The sequence below is a fragment of the Triturus cristatus genome, chromosome 4_2, assembly GCF_964204655.1.
Source record: "Triturus cristatus chromosome 4_2, aTriCri1.1, whole genome shotgun sequence".
NCBI classification, from domain to species: Eukaryota; Metazoa; Chordata; class Amphibia; order Caudata; family Salamandridae; genus Triturus; species Triturus cristatus.
Window position 1 is genome coordinate 693,596,263 of NC_140586.1, and position 24,299 is coordinate 693,620,561.

Consider the following 24,299-nt stretch of genomic DNA (forward strand, 5'->3'; position numbering starts at 1 on the left):
GACACAGTATCTCCTAACCATTGCTCGATGGACAATAAACTTTCGCTAACCCCGACTATGTTAAGATTAAGTGCAAATAGGAGCGTTGATTCTAATCCACCCCTAGTTAACGAGCAGGTACATTCGGAAGGAATAGAACTATGCTCAGATACCGACGTGTCGATTATAGACAGGGAGAAAAGTGATAGCATACCAACGCGAACTAGGGGACAGAAAGCAAAAAAACAAAAAGCAAAGCGAAAAGGGAAACATATAGAGCCAGCAGTAAATAAATGTAGAGACAATGGTGGGTGTCATCAATCGCGGAGGCCACCTGCCTTTGTAGAGCAAAACGATGGTAATAGCGAAGTCCATCTTTGCAAGAAGGACCAACAAACTATAGAAACCAATGTAATGCTGAGGAACAAAGGATTTTGGGGGAGAATGGAGACCCTGATAACTACCCTCCTAGGACCAATTAATCAACAAGTCCTTAATATTGACAAGAGGTTGAGGGCATTAGATGATCATGTGTTAAAATTAGGCACAGGGCGTAACCCTACAACTACATCACACCCTGGGATAATTAAGACCAACACAGATAAACCGCAATATACTAAGGTTAGCAAGAAAAGTATAGCGCACATTAATGCCTCTCCTTTAACACTGAAACCGAGTACAAGCAAAGACCTATCAAACACGGAACTTCCACCTAAACAGGCATTTAACATCAAAACAACTAAGGCAGATAGTTCTGGAGGAGCGGATCAAACCACTGCTAGAAGTAACAGGGCACCAACGACACAAGTGAATGACGTTGACCAAGACCCCCCGATTACCAAGCCGGATATAATTGAAGTAACTAATACGAGACAGATTCCGGCTCGCATTAGTTTACCCCCAGAGTGTGGAGCATATGTCTTGGTCATAGCCAATGTCCCAAAATTGAGGGAAGACCAAGAGGAAAACCACACAAGCTTAAGAAACAGAACTCTTCATTGGCTTTCTGCAAATTGTAATTTCCCAATGGAAGGAGCAGGGGAGATTATCCACACTCAAAGAGTAGGGTGGGTGGGCCCTCTGAGAAAAACAGTTTGAAGGGGAATGTATAATCATAAACTTTAGATCCCCACAATGGGTAAAATCCACACTTTCAAAAGCCCCATTGCCCTCACCCTGGGAATTTAATACTACTCTGCTCCCTCTTGGGTATTTTTATAGACATTTAATTGATTTTAACTCTAATCCTGGGTGTAATTTTCTAGCAGATCAACTAGGCACGAATTACAACATTATGAACGGCTATGGATACCCTCACCAGGATTTTAATTCCAATCCTAGGAATGGTCGTTTAATAGGCCATCGGATTATACCTCCATCGCATCAAATGTCATATTTACCTCTCCCCATTCCCTCTTATTTCAACCCAAGGGAGAGACCTTATGAAAGGCTCAAACAAAATTTTAACATGCCCCAGAACGAGCCAAGGTACACATATAATATTCCAACGCATAATCGATTTGAATATGCTCTTTCCAACTTGGAATGTCAGGATTGACTGGGGAAAAGAGATAGAGAGAGTGAAGATGTATCTATCATCACTGGGAAAAATCCTCATTACATACAAATTATGGCAGCATATGTTTCTCCTGTTATATCCCCAGCCACACATGAGCACATAATCACCCTACCAACCCAACTTAAGCAGTTTAGTGGGTATAACTCCTCTCGTGCTCCTAGACGTTCTAAATTGTCAATTCTTAGTTGGAATGTCGCTGGGCTGGAACCAAGATTGCTGGACCCTCAATGGGCCAAGCTATTGGATGATAAAGACATCATTATGTTCCAGGAGACATGGGCTGTTGGAAATTTATTTATTGAGGGTTACCACTGCTTCAGTGTAACTTCAAGTAAGCCTATTTTTGGCCGCGCAGTGGGAGGATTATTTATAGGTATCAGTACATTGATGGGAGGCACTATTAAAGATTTATCAGAAGGGAATCCGAATATTCAGGTTCTTGAGTTGAAACAAAAATCCAGGATTTATATAATTAATTTTTATAATAATGATTTTCATTCTACACCCAATAAGAACTATATAGCACTCTCTAAGACCTTACGGAAATTGGAAGCAAATTTGCAATCAGAGGAGGAGATAGGGATTTTAATCAGGGGGGACTTTAACGCTAAACTTACAAAGAAATGTTGGGCTAAGGATACTAATATTATAGATAAAGCTGAAAGAAGGGGGTTTGAATTGGCAAACATACTAAGTGAGCACACCCTCAGTAATGCCATGGAAGTGTGTCAATCACTTGGTATGGATTATGTCCCTACGTTCAGGGGGAGAGATTGTTGCTCAACTATTGACTTTATTTTTATGTCCCCCTATTTAGTGGATCGCGTGCTGGAATCCAAGGTAATAAAGACATCATTTGGCGATCATAATCCCCTCACAATCACTTTGCACTTAGGCTCCGGCCCTGTACATGCGAAATTTAATGGTGCAAGAGACATCACACCTTCTGGTGATGGCCTGCGGCTAAAATGGAGGGGAATTGATAGTGGAGCTATTTTAGGAAGTGTGCGGAATGATTATCCCGAACTAATCAATTCCTGTTTACTCTCAAATGGAAATAACCATAGAATAATCACTGATTTTGGCAAACTGTGTTTAGTAATTAAAAAATTGCTGTCAGTTCCACTGCCAAAGACAGTGAAAGAACCAAGATGGTTTGACTCCACCTGTTCCATGGCAAATAGGGAACTACGTAAGGCACTGTCTAATAAACCAAGGTGCACAGTAGAGGTACAATTGGCCAGGAAAAATTACAAATTAAAAACAACTGAAAGGAAGGCTGCACTGTTGACAGAACAGTGGGAAACGCTGGTCGAAAGTGCTAATCTGAAGAGCAGCGGCCCCTTCTGGTCAGCCGTCAGGAAGATGCGAGATATGGGAAAACATTTATCCCCAATTAGCTGTAATATAACTAGCAGTAGTTGGGAGGCCCATTTCTCTAAAATATATGCCACTCCTTCCGAAGAAGTAATCACTTCTACCTCGGAACAGCCATGCAGCCTCCAGATTGACCTCTTTGAGGTAGTCACAGCTATTAAAGAGAGCCTTGGTAACAAGGCCCCCGGTCCCGATGGACTTCCTATAGATATTATCAAGTATAGCACGGACTTATGGGCACCAATTCTCCTTAATGTTTTTAACAGCTTGCCAATGGTGCCCATGCCTGAAACTTGGGCCACTAGTACCATAGTTCCAATTTTTAAGAAGGGTGATAGGTCAGACCCAGTTAACTATCGCCCAATCTCGCTCTTGGATAACACTCTAAAAATCCTTGGACGAGATATTTATAATAGGATGATAGAGTGGACTGAAGATACAGACCTACTGGACCCGTGCCAGATGGGATTTAGGAGCGGCGTGGGCACGGTGGAGCAATGTTTAAACTTAAAACTGATTATTGACAAGTATAATGTTGCTCGATCAAGCCCAATCTATCTCGCATTCATGGACCTCTCATCCGCTTTTGACCTAGTTAATAGATCTAAATTATGGGTTATGCTTTCTAACTATGGTCTGGATGAGGCCCTTGTAAATTTTCTGGCTTACCTTCACACTGACCTCAAAGCACAAGTTAGGATTGGGTCCGGTGGTGATGTATCTGGACCCATAAAAATAGGCAGGGGGGTTAGGCAGGGGTGCGTTTTGGCACCTCTGCTATTTATTATCTATATTAACAGTCTTGCCAAAGCCTTGAAACAGGTGACGAGAGATGTTCCAACTATTCAGGGGAATTCATTACCAGTTTTATTATACGCAGATGATGCGGTCCTCATGGGCCGCACCCCTAATGCTCTTCGTTTGCTTGTTGGAACTTTTGTCCAACATATGGAGACATTAGATCTGCGTGTAAATTTAAAAAAATCTTTTATCATGTCCTGTGGACCTGGGAAAAGGAAGCTTAATATTATAAATGTAGGCTCGGATAAACTAGAATCCGTAACCTCTTTTCCGTACTTAGGGTTGGTTTTCGCTGCGAACAGCTCATGGAGTGGGCATTCTGCCCACGCCATGGGTAAGTTCTCGAAAGCCACCAATTCCATATTGAGCCTCCCACGCCCAAAGAGAATAGGTGCCACTAGAGCCATTTTAATTTTTTTTAAATTACAGTGCATCCCTGTAGCCACGTATGGGGCTGAGGTCTGGGGTTCGGGGAGAAACTCAGGGATCCAGCGTGAGGAAAATCGCTTTTGTAGGAAAGTATTGGGTGCACCTTTCTCCGCTTCTGAATTCATTTGTCATAAAGAATTAAATCTCCCCTATGTTTGTGACTTTATTAGAGCTAGACCAGCCCTATTCTGGATTAGGATTTGGATAAATAATTCAGCGACCTTAACAAAAAACATCATAAAAGATTGCCTAACATGTGACCACGGCCTGCTAATACCTTTGTTAGCTGAAGTTTTTAACACATTGCGCGCCGTGGATAAAGGCGACCTTTTTTCCGAACCAACCAGAACTGAGCCTAAAGATAAGGTTGTGGTTAAACAAGCACTTTATGCACTTTTTAACTTAGAAAGAATGGGGAGGGAGTCACTCAAATCTTCTGTTGTCACATACATGGGGAATGATTTGTGTAGGTATCCACTACCACTTTACCTCACTCTCCCCATGCCTAATTGGGAACGATCCTTGCTCTTTCGTTTAAGGGCCGGTTCTGTAAAATTCTTGCTGGCCTTCCCCTTGGGTTATCATCATACAGTAGAATATAACCCATGTCCATGTGATGGCACCAGTAAACAGAATGATATCCACTTCCTATTCTTTTGTAAATTTTATTTAAAATATTTAATTGGTTTTTAACTCCCTATTTTAGAAAATTAAGACCCCTTTCTTTGGGGGAATCTTGTTTATTATTATTCTCCCTGGACACAGACGAATTAATCTTTCGCACTAGCACTTTTCTGAGATTAATAGTACGCGCACGTAAAATGATGGAAAATCCCTGAAAATTGTCTTATGAGAGTTGCATTTTTGAAAATGAATTGTTCTCACTGTGGAGTTTTTATGGATTGTATTATTGTGTAAATGAATTGTTGTTTCTTTTTTTGTACTTTTATGGATTTTATGAAAGGTCTTTTGAATTGAATTGAATAGTCCTGATGTATTAGATGGAGGAGGAATGGGTGTTATATTATTAGCACCCAAAATATTTGTTGAGCAGAGAGAAAGTCTCATTTCTGTGAGTTCAATTTCAGTGCTGATGACACCCATAGCCCTTTGTATTATCCTGTCTATCAAAGTACTTTTAGCTGGAGGTTTGGGGATGGCAGAGCCCCCTATAGCTTTTCTCTTTCCCATTCCCACAATCACTGTAAAACACAAGCAAAGAGGATATAAAAATGAAATATATGAATGAATGTACCTCCAAAGCAAGACCTAACAGCTAAGCCTCCTCCGGACTCTAACAGGCATGGATGGGCCCACCCTTGGCATGGGCTTTGCCTGGGTGCGTCCCGCACTTTGGGAAAACTGCAAGTGCTTTATAGCACCAAATCACGGCAGGTGTCAATGGGTTGCATGGCCTCCTTTGCCTTGGTGGTTCCTGGAACGCAGAGTCCCACAAGACAGCCTCTAGCTTACCCGCACAGCTGGAACACTCCACTTGCTTTATTGCACCAAATCAGGGAAGTTGTGAGCAGGTTGCACGGCCCTCCTCCTTTGCCTTGGTAGTTACTGGGACTTAGAGTCCCACAAGACAGCCAATGGGTTTTCCCATGCAGCGGGAACACTGCATGCGCTTCATAGCACAACGTATCCGCTGCAGATACTCTCCTTCTCCCACCTCACTGCCAAAGCACTGACCACACTCCACCTCCTCACTTCCCACTCCATGAACCACTTTAGAAAGCAACTCAAGACCTGCTCTTCAAATGATACCTGCAGCACAGTGCCTGGAGACCCGCCTGGGTGATTAGCACTTGTTGGATGAATAAATGATTGATATAATCAGGGTAGGTGTCTGAGGGTTGCACAGCCCTCCTCGTTTACCTTGGTGGTTCCTAGGATGTGCAGTCCCACAGGACAGCCACTGCTTTCATTAGCAGATTTTGCTTGAGTACCTAATCTACTGCTCATGTTGAAGGAAAACACTGAGCAGAATTTGAATAAGATCAAAAGTACCAGCGTCACCTGCATAAATTGTGCAATCCAAACCGGATAAATAATTAAATAAATGAGCATCCTGCAAATAAGTAGAGGTAAACATAGAGAATGAGACTGCACATTTCATTACAATCACTAAAACAATAAACGTATAACTGGAGTACATGAAAGTAGGTGGGTAGTGACTACAAGGTCAACCTCTATTTTGCTGCTTTTAAACAAAATAGTTGAGAATGTATTCCTTCCTCACCAGGAAGTGACCAGCAGTAAGCATGAAATCCATCTAGCAACCTTCCTTACAAAGGTGCATGCACACAACTACCACCATACTTAATTTACACAGGTTTCAAATGAATGAATCATAGGATTGATGAATGTGAAAGGAAATGTTATGTACCCCAATGTACCCCAATCTAGGCCTAAGTAGCTACACAACCTTTTACCTACATTGTTCCTACCTTGAGAGCATAATGGTTCTAGCACTGACCATTTACACACTTATGTGCTGAATAAATGTTGATCGGTTTCCTTGAAACTAGCCTAATTTATTATGCATGAGGATTCTTAGAAAATTCTCTTCACATGATGTACATAACAAAACAAAACCAAAGGGGATGATGGACGGAGTGTTGAACATTGCAAGCACTCACCCCCAGTCAACTGATCTGGGTTTAATACATCATCATTCTTTAGCTCACTCCATGATGTACATAACAGCATGAACATACTCTGTGTAAAAGTCATGGTCATATTCATCCTAGGGCGAAAAAACTATTTTGCATAATTGCAGGTATTGTTCTAGGCTCATTTGCATAGTTGTACTCCCAACATATCACTTGTGTAAGGAACCTGAGGCTATCTTTATGGTATAAAAGAACCATACCAACACTAGATAAGCATAGGAGAGGCTTCCATGTTAACACAAAACACTGTGGTCCCTGCACGCAGAAGCTCCAGCACTCAGTGTTCATCTCGAGACCAAGACGGGGTCCTTCGTTCTTTCCCATCAGGTAATGGGGTTGGCTCTTTCCTAGGGGATTCTTGGCTTAACACCCACATACATGCTAGGTACACTTAGGTAGGGTTTGCATCATAGTGGTACGCTTGATTACCGACATGTATCTATATGTCTGTATATAATCACTGTTTTAGCACCATGGTAGAATTCTACCTTTTATTTACTCTGTTGGTGCTTGTAATCTTATACAACTGTTTCTGTCTAATGATTGTCGCAGCAAACATGTTTTATACTAGAATGACGCTAGTTCAATAAGTACTTATTGAAAACGTCCCCATCGTTAATTCTGTGTATCTCTCTGAGACTAAGTGAGCACGATTGACTGAGCAAAAAGTAATGTACTATTTTCACGATCCCTAAAGGATCAAGGGTTGTCATGTTCGATAGTTGCCAGAAACCATTCACTCCTTGGTAAGGTTAGGGGGCTTATGGTGGCACTGTGATCTAGCTGGTCTAAAGGCTAACATATCCTTTGGGGGTGTCTGGAATCAGTCTGGACAACAATCCCTTAGTTTATGTTGTCTAAACACACAGATCTATGTATTTTTAGGAACTAAACAACATGGTGCTACCAACATTTGTTTGGTTCTTATTTAACGGTCAAATCGGAGTAGTTCAGTCGTGCTTTCTAAAAGATCCCTACTCATATTTAACCAGAGATGTCTGGAGTGGGAACGGAAAATCTGCAGCAGCTGAGTAGGTATATCCAATGTATTGGGTGCAGATTTGTTCAAGCTTGAAGGATTATAGTTCCCGATATTGTGCAAAACCTTATCTCTTTCTTAATACTTGCTATCATAATGTCTAACAATGTGGACGCTGGTACGAGTGGTGCTAGTGCAGAGGAGGCTGAGTAGGAAGGTGCTCTTAACATCTCAGAAAATTGCAGCCATGCAATTACTATGAAATGAATAGATTATGGCCTCCCAGCAAAGGATAGAAATGTTACCTTCTTGTTTGAGGCACACGAGGTATTCAGGACAGAGGTATTCTATTCATGGATCACATATTCACCTGCAGATGCACGAACAAAGGTGTTTCACACTTACATTGAAGATGAGACTCCTGAAGAATACTCTCCATACGAGGACAGAGAAGTACTGTTAACTTACCTAGAACATATTAATTGGTTTAAAGGTGCCCTCCACCACATCACAGGAAATGTGAGACTCGCAGAGAAGGAGCAACCTTGCCAGTCCTACCTGCTTACGCACAACATCCAGAGTTTGAAACATTGCCAGCAGCAGATTTACGTACACTTTACAAAGAGACAGTAAAACTATACAGAAACCTTACACAGATTGGAATGTGAACACTTATCATTCAACCTACGAGGGTCGCTGATGCTGGACTTTAACACAAATAAGCCCACAAATGCTGAACGCGGTTATGGGAGGGTGCCCTCTAGATGTGAGCAGAAGCTGTTCGTGATAGTACAGAAAATAGCACAGCTTGAGGCAGTATTTCCCCACACAGGCCCACAGGAAAAAACACAGAATACTAACAATTTGCTTGCCAATGGGAATAGCTCTCCCGATAGAGGATTGTACCACTTGGGGTACAGTTTTCGCTGCTGTTTATACAAGAACTCTTGGTACCCCCTCAATAGCAGTCATACCAGAAGTATTGAAACAAAGACAGAATGAGTGCAGGGCAGAATCTGCCCTCGATTTAGGGATGAAATTGATAGGCAATTTTGTCCAGGTATCAACATTTATTTTAGGTAAAATAATAGGGGAGGAAGCATTGGTGGCTATACACCAACGCCTAAGGGAAGTTAATCCTGCACACATTTTCAATTTTTCAATTTATTTTTATTATGTTTTGGCACTCCGAAGAGGTCCACATAAGACAAGATACACAAATACAAATACACATTCTCAAAGTAAAAAATGACAACTACAACATTTTCCACTGAACAAGATAATCAGCGACACATACCTCCATATTTCATCAATAAATAGCTAAAAAACCTTTAAAAAAGTTAAAAATATTGAAGCAAAACATTTCATTTGGAGGAGTATATAAAGCCTGCAAAAAAGAATTCACATTAAGGATACCCAATTGCAAGCATATTGATCTTAGCCACTTCAAACGAAGAGGATGCAATGCAGGACATATAAACAGTACATGAGAACGATCCTGAGCAGACATATTACAAAAGTTACATGTGGGAGAGGACCCATGCCATTTTGCCAAAAGAGTATTTAGGGGCAGCAAGTCCTGCCTTAGGAGGGACCAAAATCTCCGAACACCATGTGGTAGATTCCAGGTGACATAGGGTTGGGCAAGCTTCATTGAGTATGTATTAGCAAGGAGATCACCTCCCCTCTTTACTAGCATGGACTTCTTGTCCAACGTGAAGCAAAGAGCCCAAGAAGCCTGTTTCAAAAGAGATTTTAGCTGGGAAGGAGAAATAGTAAAAAGGGTACTCTCTTCCAATTCAAGAAGTGACACAGCCTTTCTAAAGTTATTAACAATTTGGGAGTACTCTCTTAAACTACCCAACAATTCCCCCTTGAGAAGGGATCTCAAAGTCCCCGTTTCTCCTCTAGCCAGGCTGGCAACCCATCGTACTAGAGCGGACAGGCCCTGTGCCCAACTACTACGGAGACCGAATTCAAGACTACAGGCAGCCACAGAACAGGCGGGGTTGAGAGAAGTTATAGACCTTAATAATTTTCCTTCTACCGTCTGTAGAAATCCCCAGTGCTTTAAGTCAACCAGTTCCATTCCGTACAGGAGGGTTGATGGAATTTTTGCCCTATAGACCTCCAGTAAACAAGCAAAGTGTCTTCTCCCTGTGGCGGAATAAAGGGCGCTCAGACTTTTGCCTTGGGACAGGGCTTTACGAGAATTATTCTCGATATGAGGCTTCTCACTCAGGTTGGCACAAATAATTTTTCCTAAGAAGGTATATGTCTTAACCACCTCCAATTTCTGACCACCAACTGACCAACCAAAATTCTCTGATTTAGATTTTTTCTTCCCTGTAATGCACATAATTTTGCTTTTTGTGGCATTTATCCTCATGTAGTGGGTCTCTGCAAAAAGATGTAAAGCCTGCAGACGATTAGCTAATCCCTTAGGTGTTAAATCTAGGATAAGAATGTCGTCTGCATATAGGAGGCAGGAAATAGAAGATCCCCCACTACCAGGGCTATGCCAACACAAGATGAAAGCGAAGCTGGAAGGTCAGCAATGTACAGGGAGAAAAGTAATGGGGCCAGTAGACAACCCTGTTTTAATCCATTAATGGAGGGAATAACCCGCGATAAACCCCTTTCTCCACCTTGTAACACTCGGCACCAAGTGTCCGTGTGTAAAGACCGCACCAGATCTAATAGAAGAGGGGGCATGCCCAAGTCAGATAGCTTTCTCCACAGCAAGGGACGATCAACTTTGTCGAATGCTGTGGAGAAATCAATGAAAGCCGCATACACTCCTCCTCCCCGAACTCTTATATATTTGTCCGAAATAACCTGAAGGGCTGTGAGGTTATCCAATGTACCATGCCCCTTACGGAAGCCGGTTTGTTCAAGGGGTAATATCTGATTCGCATCAACCCAATCAGTAATTAGCGATAGGAGACATTTGGAAAAGACTTTTCCAATGGCATCAAGAAGGGCTATCTGGCGATAATTCATTGGCTTATCCCTATCGCCCTTCTTGAATAATGGAACCAATATGCTCCCCTTCCAAGAAGAGGGCACAGCTTTACTAATGAAGCAAGATCTAAATAATGGAAAAAGAATCTTGCTCCATAAAACAGGGTCCTGCTTCAATACCGATATGGGAAGTTCATCAGGCCCCATTTCTCCAGAGGAACGCATGTCCTTAATGGCCATTTCAATGGTTTTCTCCGAAGGGGCGTCAATAGAAAACTCATCTTCTTTAGTAGTCCCCTTACATTCTACCCTGACGCCGTTCCCAGCATACAGGTTGGAAATGAAAGTGACCCATGACAATTCAGCAATGGGAATAGGGAGGGGGCTAACTCTTACTCCACAACCCTCCCCAATGAGAGACCAGAATTGTCTAACTTTGCCATGAACTGCGGCCTCCCGTAGACTTATCCAGAGTGAATCTTCTTTTTCTTTTTTAAGTTTCTTCCTAATTCTGCTTCTCTTTCTTTTTAACAGGTATATTTTATTATTTATTTCAATAGATCTACGCAAAAATTGCTCCCGCACTAATTTATTTATTTCCTTATTTAGGAGGGTAATCGGTCTAGAAACATAAATCTTTTTTACAGAAGAGCTAGACCTTTTGGCAACACGAATGACTTCCTTCATAAAATTCTCAAAGTGAATTATTTCAGAACCCTGCCAATCATTCAGTTCTAGAATTGTTTTACTTAGAATACACCCCAGGCCCTTCTTGGCTTTAAAATTCCCAAAACATCTTCCAGAGTCCTTATGAAAATTAACTACATCACTGTTAAGGGACCATGAATCGGAATTAGGAGGTTGTAATGAGAGGCTTATAGTAATCACATTGTGGTCACTAAATGATGTCGGAGAGACCACCAGATCCTTCACTAAGGAGAAAATACAATAGTCAGTGATTACATAGTCCAGAATTGACTCACTTTGGGAGGATCTAGGAGTATATTTTGCAGGGACATCAGAGGGAAGCCTACCGTTCACTATTAACCCCTCCGCCGCTGAAAGTTCTTCTAGCAACAGCTTCCCTCTTTTATTAGTTTTAATTTTATTAGGGAAGAGAGATTGAGGAATAAGATAGGCTTCTTCTTTAAATTTGTTTCTAAATAGCTCTAAGCTAGAGTTAGAAACTTTACAATTAAAATCACCTACTAACAACACATAGGGGGGAGGTTCTAACTCTTTAATCTGTTTAATGTACAAAAAGACTTGCTTCAATAGAATATTAAAACATTCATCCGGGGGGATGTATGCGTTTATTATTACCAGAGAATTATTGTTTCCCATACTGGTTAGATTACAAAGGGTCACCGCCTGAAAGAGGTTGCTTGGGTCAACATAATGGGTGAAGTTCCACTTTAATCTATTGGACAAAAGGCACGCAATTCCCCCTTTTGCATGCCCTTTCTTCGAAGGAGAGGCCATTGCCTCAAGGACAAAATAATCTCTCCCTGCACACAATCTACTAGCACACCAGGTCTCTTGGATGCAAATCACACTAGCGTTCAAAGAGAACAAGTACTGTAATTTCTTGGGACTATTATTTATCCCGGCAGCGTTCCAAGAGAGAACTTTTAAATTACTGCTAAAGATGTTGCAAAAGTTTGGGGTTGTCTATTGATTTACTAGACAAAGCACCGGGCAGCCAACACAGCTGGTTATCTTCCATTGGGAGGGTGTTCTGAATTAACGGGGCAGGCCTTACATGCGTCACCAAATGTGTGCTTTTCGAAACCCAAATCTTTAAATCATCAAATGAGGGAGGGGGACCATCTTGGCCAGTGCCATGCTGAGAGAGTCTATTATGAGGGAAACTATCTCTTCCAGAAGACAAAACAGGTAATACATCAATTCCCCTACACTGGAAGTTCTCAGCCTGTTGCAATATAAGATTTACTATAAGTTTGGAATAGAACTTTACCCTGACATAGGGCGTGGCAACTGTTCCTGATATAGAGACTGATCAATATCATTAGATTGGATTAACTTTAGACTCTCTATGTCTTTGAAATACTTAAGTAACCATGCTCGATTTAAAGGCAGATCAGAATCAAATAACTATAGAAAATCCACAGTCAATGTATCTACAAAAACTTCTGGTACTTTTATAGGGCGATGATGAGGCCATACAACGCCATCACCTGAAGCATGAAAGGTAGGAGCAGAAGGATTAGGAGCCACAGATACAATAGGGACTGACCTAGTCATCTCTGCTACGGAGAGAGGGATCGTCAATCCTCCTACGTCTAATAGGGGGCCTCCCCCGGGAGAGATTGAACAATTGGAAGAAATTTTAATGCCTAATGCAGAGGGATTCAAATTATCGGAAGAATGAGTGGCCGCTTCCTGACTCAAGGACCCATTCACAGATTCTCCAGTGATAGGTTCATTGATATCAGGGACTTGGGAATCCTCAAAATTTATTTGTCTCTGCCTTTTCTTCCTGTATCTGCGGATTGGTTTCCTCTTTTTTCCTTTGTTCTTTCTTTGTTTTCCAGTTTTTTCTTTTTCTTCCCCCCCTATCCCCTTCATTTCAGGCACAAAAATTTGAAATAGCTCTTTTTCAGATTTTGGAGCGGTAACATCAACACTTTCTTCTTCAATTTCGAGGTCAGAATTCCTTACACAGTTAGATACGGGAAGTGAGGGTACTAAAGATGGCTCATTTTTAAGAATAGCCACAGGTTTATTTTGAACTGAATTAACATTTCCAGCTAGATGGTCACTACCCGACTCAGGCCCCTGCAATCCTGCCTTAGGAACTAAGTCAGGAACCTTTTCCGGGAGCTTTAACAGTAAGACATTTAGTATCTGAGTGACTGATTCCAAAAAACAATCAGAGCTTCCCACAAATTCACCCAATAACTGTAAAATAGATGCCAGCAAATGTTCCAATGCAATCAGGGATTCAGAAATGTTTTTTCCGATTTATCAAAACCTGGAGGACCCATGGGACCAATGCCAGATATATTAAGCAATGGGCTCTTTGAGATGTTATACTGTGAGAAAATATCTAGCGATTTTAAGGAGGGGGTACTGCTATAGAGCAGAAGACCAGATGGAGTAGCGCCGATCGGGGACTTAATAGCTTCAGATGATTTCAGAGTACCATCAGCTAGGTATCGACCACAAAGCTCCAGGTCAATACTCGACAACTGTGAGTCCCCCTTACCGTCCACCTTTGGCTGTAAACCTCCCATGGGATCATTAGATAAAAACACTTTATGGTTTGCAGACACATTATTATGTTGCCCACCCTCAGAATTGGAAGCAGAACAGTTAATGTCACCAGTCATTTCAGGGGGCGCTGGGCAAGATTCCTCAATAATCAGGGAGCCCGAATATTCTTCATTCACCAAAGGAGGGACCTTCTTGAGCACCATGAGGGCTGTGCCAGATGGAGAAGCTATGTCAAAGGCTTTATTTGCAACATTTAACAATTCCTTATCCTTGGGTTTTTCCCACAATTGCAGCAGCTGGCATTGACCCTTTAATAACAAATTACTGGCAGCCTTGTTTCTAAGGGGATTGGATCTTGTCTTCATGCAAGACCTTCCCCCCAATAGTCTCCCTGAACGTAACTTTTTAGCCGTCATCCTTATACGTGGAGAGCAGGGGAGACCGTAACCCCGGTGAATGCAATTAATAACAATTAATCAATAAAAGATTGAAATATTTGGAGGTAAGTTACGGTGAGTTCCTGGTCAGAGAGACAATGTTTACACCGTCATAATACAACGCGAAATATATAACACTAAGCAAATAAAGTAGTTCAATACAAATAAAATAAAAATATAAATAAGTAGGCCCAGCCCAGCCTACTTCAGCCTCTGAGGGCCACAGAGGGCCAGCCCTTTGCCCGGGCTTAACCCCCGCGCGCGATCCCGCGTCGCAGGAGAAGTGCCGCTCCTTTTCTGCGCCTCCGGGCGCGGGCGCTGGTGTCAGGGGGGGCGGATCCACAAAGGATTGTGGGGCCTGTAGTCCCCCCACTCTGCGGTCGCGGTATGGAGTGCGGCGGCGGGGGGGACCAGGCAGCAGGAACACACAGGTAATATCCCCCAAGTGCTCTGCAAGACCAAAGTGCGGCAAATTGGCTCCAAACAAAGTAATTACCCCCCGATGCTCCGCAAGAGAAAGCACGGATCACCACGTTGAAAGCAAAGACGGTCTTCCTACCGTGTCAGCCCAGCCCAGCACAGCACAGCACGGCAAAGCAAAGCAAAGCGGAGGAGAGAAGGAGGACTCTCTATGTTGGCGTAGCTCTCTGCCGCTCTCTGCTGCTTCTCATTTCTCGCTCTCCCGGCGGGGGCCCTTCTCGTTCTCCCGGCGGTGGCCCTTCTCATTCTCCCGGCGGGGGCCCTTCTCGTTCTCCCTGCCTGGGCCCTTCAGCAACTGCAGCTGCCCAACCGCCCGTATCACAGCACAACGAAGTGGGTGGCTGCGTGGGCTGCCTGTTGCCTGATGCCTGATGCCGACGTCGTGGCGAATAGCGGAGGCAGCAGCTGTGGGGCTGCTGGAAGCAAGCCGGATCTCTGACCTTTTTTTGGACCTTGTACCGCGGTCTACGGACTGCGGTCTATGGTCTGAAGTCTCCGGGTTAGCCCAGAGCACTCCCGGGCGTCCTCAAGCAGCGACTGCTTCTCACTCGCCTGCTCGCCGCTCTCCGCTTGCTTGCTCATCCCAATCCTGCACCGCCACCTCGCGTTCACAATCCTGCACAACAGAAGTGAGAACTACCTAAGATTATCGAAGAAACCTATGCTTCACTTGGTAGAGATAACTTGGGAACTAGACCTGGGAAACCACAAGTAACGAGTAATTCTGAAAAGGAGAACTCGAAGCAAGCACCTGATTCTTCTAAAAAGAAATGGAATAACAATCAAAAAATAATAAGTAGAATGCTGGGCTGGGAGTGGACTCGCCTAAGATAGGTCACAGGGAGGAGGTTCAGGTTCTGCTTTACGCAGATGATGCGGTACTTCTGGCCCGAACCCCGCGTGGCCTACAAACTTTGTTAGACGGTTTTATCCACTTCATGGAGAGCCTGGATTTGTCAGCAAACCTAGCCAAATCCTACATAATGGAGGTAGGGAAGGCGCCCCAAAAGACATATAAATACACGATTGGGGCACACTGTATTGAAAAAAGTTCAGTCCTTCTCATACCTAGGGATATTGGTTGACTCCAGGCTTAATTTTAAACCATTGCTGGAGGACAAATGTCGTTCACTAACCAGAAGCATGGGGGCAATTATGAATCACGCACATAGGTTGGGCCATTGGGCTCCTGACCAGATCCTGATTCTCTACAATTCAATATGTTCCGGCAAAGTTCTCTACGGCAGTGAGGTCTGGGGCTTTGTGGATACAAAGTCGCTCCATACCGAAAAGAATAAACTTTTAAGAAGACTGCTGAAAGTGCCACAAAGTAACCCCGGCTTTATTGTACATGAAGAGCTGGGTGTTGCCCACATCGAGGACAGGATAAAATTAAAACCGGTTAGCTGCTGGATTAAGATCTGGTCTAACCCAGAGGCGGCCCTGACAAGAGATATCATTCAGGACTGCCTGGCACGGGACAAAGGGATGAATATCCCATGGCTTAAATATGTTAGAGATTCTCTTAAGGCCACAGGTCACCTGGAACTTTTTACTCACCCTACCAAAATCTTGGCAAAGGATAAGACCATTGTTAAAGGGGAGTTTTTGAATTTACTGGGTTCTATCAGGGAAGACCAAGAGATAACAAAACCTGCAGTGAGAAGCCACATACTGACGAAATCTTGCCCGGGCATTGAACCTTACCTGTATCTCATCCATAGTGCCCAGGATAGGTACCATATGACACGCTTCAGGTTGAACTCCATACATCATAGCCTAGCGGTGACTGCAGGTTTTACTAAAACGGTGGAGCAGAGGGGTCCCTACGGCTGCGATCTCCGATCTCCGCAGGACACCCTTCACTTTGTGCTGTTATGCCCGTATTATACGTTCCCAAGGAAACATTTTTTAAAAAGAGTTTTAAAAAAGGCTGGTTTTAGACAGGCCAAGGTAGCTTTACTGTACCTGAAACTTTCTGCAGATATTTTAACATTGCACTGTACTGTAAACTTTCTAAGAGTAGCGATGCGCCTTAGGAACACAAGAGGGGATACGTGAACTGTGTACTACGAATGTTTTTTTCCCCTTTTTTATGATACTGGAGTACTTTAACAACCTTTGGCTGTTTACATAATGCATATGTAGTTTATTGAATCTGACTCATTATCAACGTTAGGCCCCACGTCCCCTGTGTATTGCACACGCACTTTTAGTAAATTACATAATTTTACACGTGCTTTCTGATCCACTGAGGAAGTCTGGGGGGAAAGTGGAGCGCTGTATGTACTGTATTGCTGTTTTAACCAGAATAACTGCCCGTTTTTCACATTGTAATGTTGTCTCTTTTTATCTAATGGCTTGTACTGCATTTTTTATTTGTGTTTTTATGGCCGTTTCGGCCGAAATAAAGATTCTTGATGATGATGATGATGATGATGATGAATAAGAAGAATGTATCACAATCACTGGGTGGGTCTCCTCAACAGGAGCCTTTTGATAGAAAATACAACCTTAGAAACCTTAGCAACCGTGATAATATTAAAAAACCTGACAGGTATCAGGATACTGATACATGTTCCTCTTGTTCCTTTCAGGGTTCATCAAAAAACTCGGAGAGGGAACGACACAGATCGAGCCAAGAGACACACATCGCACTTCAGACTACATTATAAAACAAGAAGATAAACCCGAAAGTAAACCTCAATTTCAAAAGAAGAAGGTAGCTGGCCTTAAAATAAGAACTCCCAGACTACTGAGGACTCTGCTACTGAATGGGGAATGGGCTCTGACGATGCTAGACCGCACAGCAGAAGTAACAATAGCACCAGAACCTGATGGAATTTCTGGTGACAGCAACGTCGAAAGAACATATCACGGGGAGACACCTTATACTAGGGTAAGTGTCGTTTACACAAAATAACGCTCCAAATAGAGGGGGACATACCCAGGAAAGTGAAAGGTCTCTTTTGGCATATGGATACAATATCCTTTTGGATGTAAAATATTGGCCGTTTGAGTTCGTCATGGAGTGCCCAAAGGGGGAACATGTCATTTCTCCGACCTCGTTCCAGAGTCAATAAAATATTCATACTCGCAGGAGTGGGCGTTAGTGTGAGCTCCCGCACTTTATCGCAATCCTGTATGGTGGGATGCTGAGTCACCTCACCATGAAATCTCATTAAAAACTACCCCTACACCGCAGAGGCAGTACCCAATAAAACATGACGCAAAGAAACAGGTTAGGGAGATCTTAGATCAACTTGAATGCCAAGGTGTGATTGGGAAATGCACCTCCTACATAAATAATCCTTTGTTTCCCGTAATGAAACCTGACAATTCATACCATCTAGTTTTAGACTACAGGCATTTGAACACATGCACAAATACATTTGCAGTACAAAATGCACACAGTGCCGCATTAGTGAATAACATTGTGCGAAACATATACAAAACAACACTAGATATCTCAAATGGATTCTTCCGCCAGAATATAGCGCCTGGAAGCAGACATTTGACAGCATTCTTGGCCCTAGGCTCTTAACGCCAATTCTGTAGACTGACCCAGGGTATAAGAATAGCCCTGGGTTGTTCTCAGCAAGAGTAACAGAGTTACTTCAAAATTGTGATGAGGCGGCATTGTCCTATGTAGATGATATTTATCTGACGGACGATGAGTTATTGGATCACCTGCACAGCGTGAACAACATAAATTTAACTTTAAAAAATCAATATTTGCCCACCTCAATGTAATATTTTTGGGATATGAGCTACGTTTTTTAGTAAAATAAACTCTGCTCCAACCTCCAAAAACTCTGAAAGGTATACAATCCATTTTAGGATTCCTAAATTTTGGCAGAACATACATTTTGGATTACGAAGAAAAGGTACAACTTTTTTACGACCTAATTCAACCTGATTTACAGTTCAACATTGACACGGGAACACACAGAAATTCTCTGTTTCGGTCAAGCTGACATGATGGCTTCCAAGCACTTACACACATGTGTAAATACTACGAATTTGGTGATATGTGTAGTCGTGGGTCACTCAGGGTATGCTTGCCACACCTTCAACTAAGGCAAAACTGTTTCCATTGCATACAAATCACATTTGTGCTAAAACGCTGAGATGCATTTTGCATCCACAGAAAAATACTAACAGCAGTACAAACTGCTGTAGTGAGAGGCAGAGCACTAGCAGTGGGGAAAGGCATAATTGTCGTGACTCCAGTACCAACCTTAGAGGCTGTCCTCTCCCAAATGAAATAATGCCTCTAGGTCAGTATGAATACATCATTTACACTGACGGATCTGCCCAGCCTGCCGTAGGAAGTAAACAGCAATACAGCGCAGCATGTGCGATTCTGAAAGGAGGTATGCAAGACAGCAAGTTCCGTCCTAGCAATACACAGATGCAGCATCTAGGAGATTGCACGGCACAGCTTGCACAAGCCCTGATACTGGCACTAAAAAGTGTGTATCGGGCACTCCCCACACTCATTGTGTGCAGTTCGTTTTTCTGTGTCCAGTCATACAATGAATATATTCACCATGGTGCCAGAATGAGTTTCGAGATTCAAAATGTTGCACACTAAAGCACAAATTGCTGTGGGAACAGGTGGAAGAGCTTAAAAAATGCTTGCCACACATTGAGTCATCAATGTGTTGGCGTGCATGTTGAAGGGGAATTGTAGGCGAGTAGGATCTGCTTCACATGGTTACCCCCACTTTTTGCTGGTGTTTCACTGTTTTTCAACTTTAGTATGGCTGGGGCCCTGCTACTCAGGACCCCAGCTTAGCTGCTTCCTCTCTAAATTGATTTCATGTACTTTAGGTACACTCCAGATTGGATTCTGGGGTACACTTGTGAGTCCCTAGTATATTGTATACTACATTGTATACTATGTAACCAGGGCATAGGTACCCCGGAAAGCCCCCCAAAATGACACCACAGGTCTGCTACTGCAGCCTGGGTAAGGTGGTGCATGCACCCCTTACTGAGGTATAGGTTCACTATACCTCACCTATCACTGAACATAGAAACCTATCAGTCACCCCTATGGCAGGCCTTCTCAATCCTGAAGGCAGGGTGCTTGGTTATATGTGAGAGGGTGCCCAGGCATGAGCTGAGCCCCTCTGAAGCCTTCGGAATCTCTTCTCCGGGGTTGTCAGTGGTGCAGCCTGACCATATACTCTTAAGTGCATTATAACTAAAACGGTTAATGCTAACTTTGGACTGACTGCACTGAAACATGTTGTGTTTGGTGTCAAACACCTTGAAATCATACCCCCACATCAATTCCTGATGTGAGAATATGATCCCACCCTTCTAGAGGGAGAGACATGACAGCACCGGTATACCCAGTACCAACTTAACTGAGCCCTGGCATCACAAAATGGATGCTGCAGCCACAGACACGGGTCTGGCCTCCTGCTGCTGACCGAAACTCCAGCAGGGGAGGGCTGGACAATAGGTTTCCGTCACAGTGAGGTGTAACCACCTCCCAGACAGGATGATGTGTATTGGGGCTGGGTGGGAGCACTCTCAGAGTGCTTTGAAGTCTTGCACTGGGGGCACATTTGGTGTCCCTGTGCATTGTCCAGCTCAAAACGGTTCAGGGGCTTCCAGCCCCTGCTCTGGCATGAAACTGGACAAAAGAAATGGGTGTAGCCACCCCTCTTTCCAAACACTCCCATAGGCGGGTCCCTAGAGCTAGTCCAACCCCTTCCTTAGGTAAGGAAACCCTGGCAACAGGACTTTAGATATCCCTGGACCAAACTCTAAAGCTGAATCCTGGAACTTCGATGCTCTACTCAAGACTAGAGGACTGAAGAACTCTCCTTTGGGGTCAAGGAGTGACTCCCCTGCTTGCAGGCACCAAAAAAGCATTTTGCCAGTCTGCATCTCTGAAGCTCCCGCCAGACTCCGAAGTATTTGCAGTCCAGGAAGAGGATTTCCAGACTTCTCAGAGGCTGACCCGAGTCTCTAGCAAAGCTGAGACCTGCAGCCCTCGTGAGTAACATGGAACCAGAACTCCTGGTCCCATGCACATTTGCAAGTGCATTAACTTCCCGATGTCTCTCGAAGTCGTGCATTGGGTTACTTGTAGCCCACGCCCTGAGCACCATCTGCATTGAAGATTGTGGGCCTACACTCCACGAGTGTTCTGTGAGACCGCTTCTTGCATTTCAGCTTGAGGCTCCTTTGCGATCCCTGGCCCGTCGACTGGTGCGTCCCGGTGAAGGCAACTTTGATTTTCCTTGGGCTTCCCTGGTTGCTCCAGACGTGCCCTGACTCCCCACCGCGTGGTGAGTCTCCCAGACCTTGCTGGTCTGCACCGAAGCATCTTTCTCCTTTCTGCGTGGGTTTCCGTTGCCAAGGCTTGTTGTGCCCAATCCAGGCACCGATGCTGCAGCACTCAACATCCTTTGTGTATCCAGCTCCTGGTTGTCCTCAACTCCTCCTGCTCCTCGTGGCTGAAGAGTCAAGCTTCACCTAAAATCACCCCACTTTGGTGGGCATTCACCTATGGTGCCTCTGGTCACTGGCAAGTGACCCAGACACTGTCCCCTCAGCTTTCAGGTTCTTCTCAACTTTGATCCAGGCTTGGATCTCTTCGGACACTTCGCATCTTCCCGGCAGCAGCACATCTTTGCCAGCTCGCATTGAAAACGACGACCCAACACCATTTGACATCTATGCACCCGGCTTCCCTGGGTGAGGTAACACGAGCACTCCGGTGCTCCCGTGGGTGTTGACCCTAGAACTTCCTAAATCCCAAAGGGTTTGGTCCTGACTCATTTCTAAGTGTCCCTAATCTTTAAAAATCTAACCGCGACTTTCCCCATAGAAGCTAACGGGAGCTCGCAGCTGTGTTCTTACACTGCACACAGCCCCCGGGGGTCCCCTGTGTCACTACCTTGGGTGGTTCCTTGGGGTCCCAGCGATTCTACAGGCTCTAGGCCTTGTGTCTAGTTAAGTCGTGGTTCTTATATCACTATTTTAGTATATGTTTGGCTCGCCCCTAGGGCCTGAGGTGTATTTGTGCTATTTTACTGTACTATTTGAAGTGTAACTTATGTGTTTTGACCTCTATCCTCATAAAGAGACTAGGAGGGTGTGTTTAGAAATAAATACATGTATTTTATATATATATAGCTGGTGTGGGTGTCTTTCATTTAGCCATTCAAGAGATTATAGACTGGTAAAACAAGCTGCTTTACATTCCTTCAAGACTTAGCCTGAAGGCTGCTCTCCAAAGCTACCACTAGGATAGCTTTCAATAAAGGTTGTCTTTAACCTATCATCAATAAGGGGTTGTTTGGACTGGTACAAGGTGCCCACTATAATTAGTGGAAAGCATATACCAGGCCAACTTCTCACAGGAATTCACTTGCTGATGAAGCCACCAAGGCAACAGTGAGAACTGCTGCTGTCGCTGCAATCACTCGTTCTAGCATGAGGATAGATTAGCAAATAATGATAGCTGTGAACGCTACGTGCAACAACAGCTCAGCCTTGCCAAAAGGTTTTCCACTTAAGTACTCCTACAAGTTAGATGCACAAAACATTCCGTATGCTCAAATTCCAGGAGTGGGGGATAGAGTAATACTAAACATGGATCACAGATTAGGATTAAATGTAGCTGCACGCAGAGGGTCTGGGTTCAACTCTTGCAGGTATCGCTGTATCTATTTCACTACTGAAGCAGCGGTATTGGTGGCCAGGTCTTACTAAAAAGACCAAGGGATATGTCCTTAAGTGCAATATCTGTCAGCCGATGAATGATTCTACCGTAGCACGTCCACTGCAAACTCCATTACTGATATCAGACAGACCTCTCGCATGTGGCTATTTGGACCACTGTGGCCCCTTACAATCTGACGGGGCTTACAGGTACATCCTGGTGGCAGTGGATTGATGCTCTGGATTCCTGTGGGTTTGGCCTCAGCGCTCAGCTGACACCCAAACTGTTATAAACATTTTGTGAGTTTTCACATGGAAATAAGCAATTGGCGTATTACATTCCGAATGTGGCCCTGCGTTTAGCTCATGTGAAGTTTGGGTGTGGTCTTGTGGTACTCCTCCCGTATCATCCAGAGGGAAATTTGATTGTGGAGGAGGGAAAAAAGTACTTAAGTCAATCCTTATCAGCTAGGGTATTAGGCTCAGGTGGCATTTGGGTCACTCCCCTATATGGGGTCAAGAGGACACTTAACATGCTAAGAAGGTCCCTGGGTAGCCGTACTCCATACAAAGTCCTGTTCGGGATTAGAATGTGGGTACCTGACCTCAACTGTGGCACCACAGTGGCAGATGAAAAACCATTTGATATCAATCATTTGGCTGTTTTACAGGAACTCAATGAATTCCAGGCATTACAAAGCAACGTCCCAGTAAAACGCACCGCCACTTAAGAAGTGAAATCTGTACCAGCAAGACCTGCCTGGATCCCAAAGATTGGGGATCTAGTCAGAGAAAAGACAGTGGACAAAATGTGGGCCATCTTACAGAGCACCTGTACCTGTTCTGGCTATTGAAGGAACAAGAACAGTACTTCTTCCGCCCCTTGCCAGCAAGAAAGAAAAGAGATTTGTCTCAATTGATCTGATCAAACCACACTATGTGGTTGATACTCAATAGTAGGCTGCGTGGGCTCCTGGGTAGTGAAAAGAAGTAGACAAAGGTACATGTATTAATCTTCTTTATTGCCAACAAGACAGGAGCAATGATAAACTGCACCATCTGATATTCCCTTCAGCTGTAATCTCCCCCTCATCATTCCAGAACCTCCCATGGTGGAAGTTCTGAGAAGGCATGAGGAAAGCACAGAGGAAATACGCTATGAATACAACCCAACACATCTTCCCCCTATAAAAAAGAAAATACTGGAAAACAAAACAATAACAAAAATTCACAACAAAGGAACAACATCATGGAACAGATAAATTGCAAGTAAATGAAAGTAATAAACCACTAAAAATACTAATACATAACATAATCCTGAAACTTACTGGGAGACTTTGTAAGTCTTGTAGAAGGTTCACGAATGTAAGGACCGTGACATGTGCTACTCTGGTTAGGACAGGTTGCATGGGAAGATTTAGAAACAGAGATCTTACTTTTATTCAACCATCTTCCATCTTCCAATTGTACAGCACTTTTGTTAGCCCTTACTACAAGCTTAGGGTCAGAGAACTTGGACGAGCCTTTGGGTAAAATTTGTGAACATTTGACTCTGACAAAATCTCCTACCTTCACCTTAAGTTCTCTTGTACAAGGTTGAATGTACTTCATTTGAGCTTCAGCTCTTTTCTTGTTTACATCCTGTATTTTGGCTGTTGGTAAATTAAATG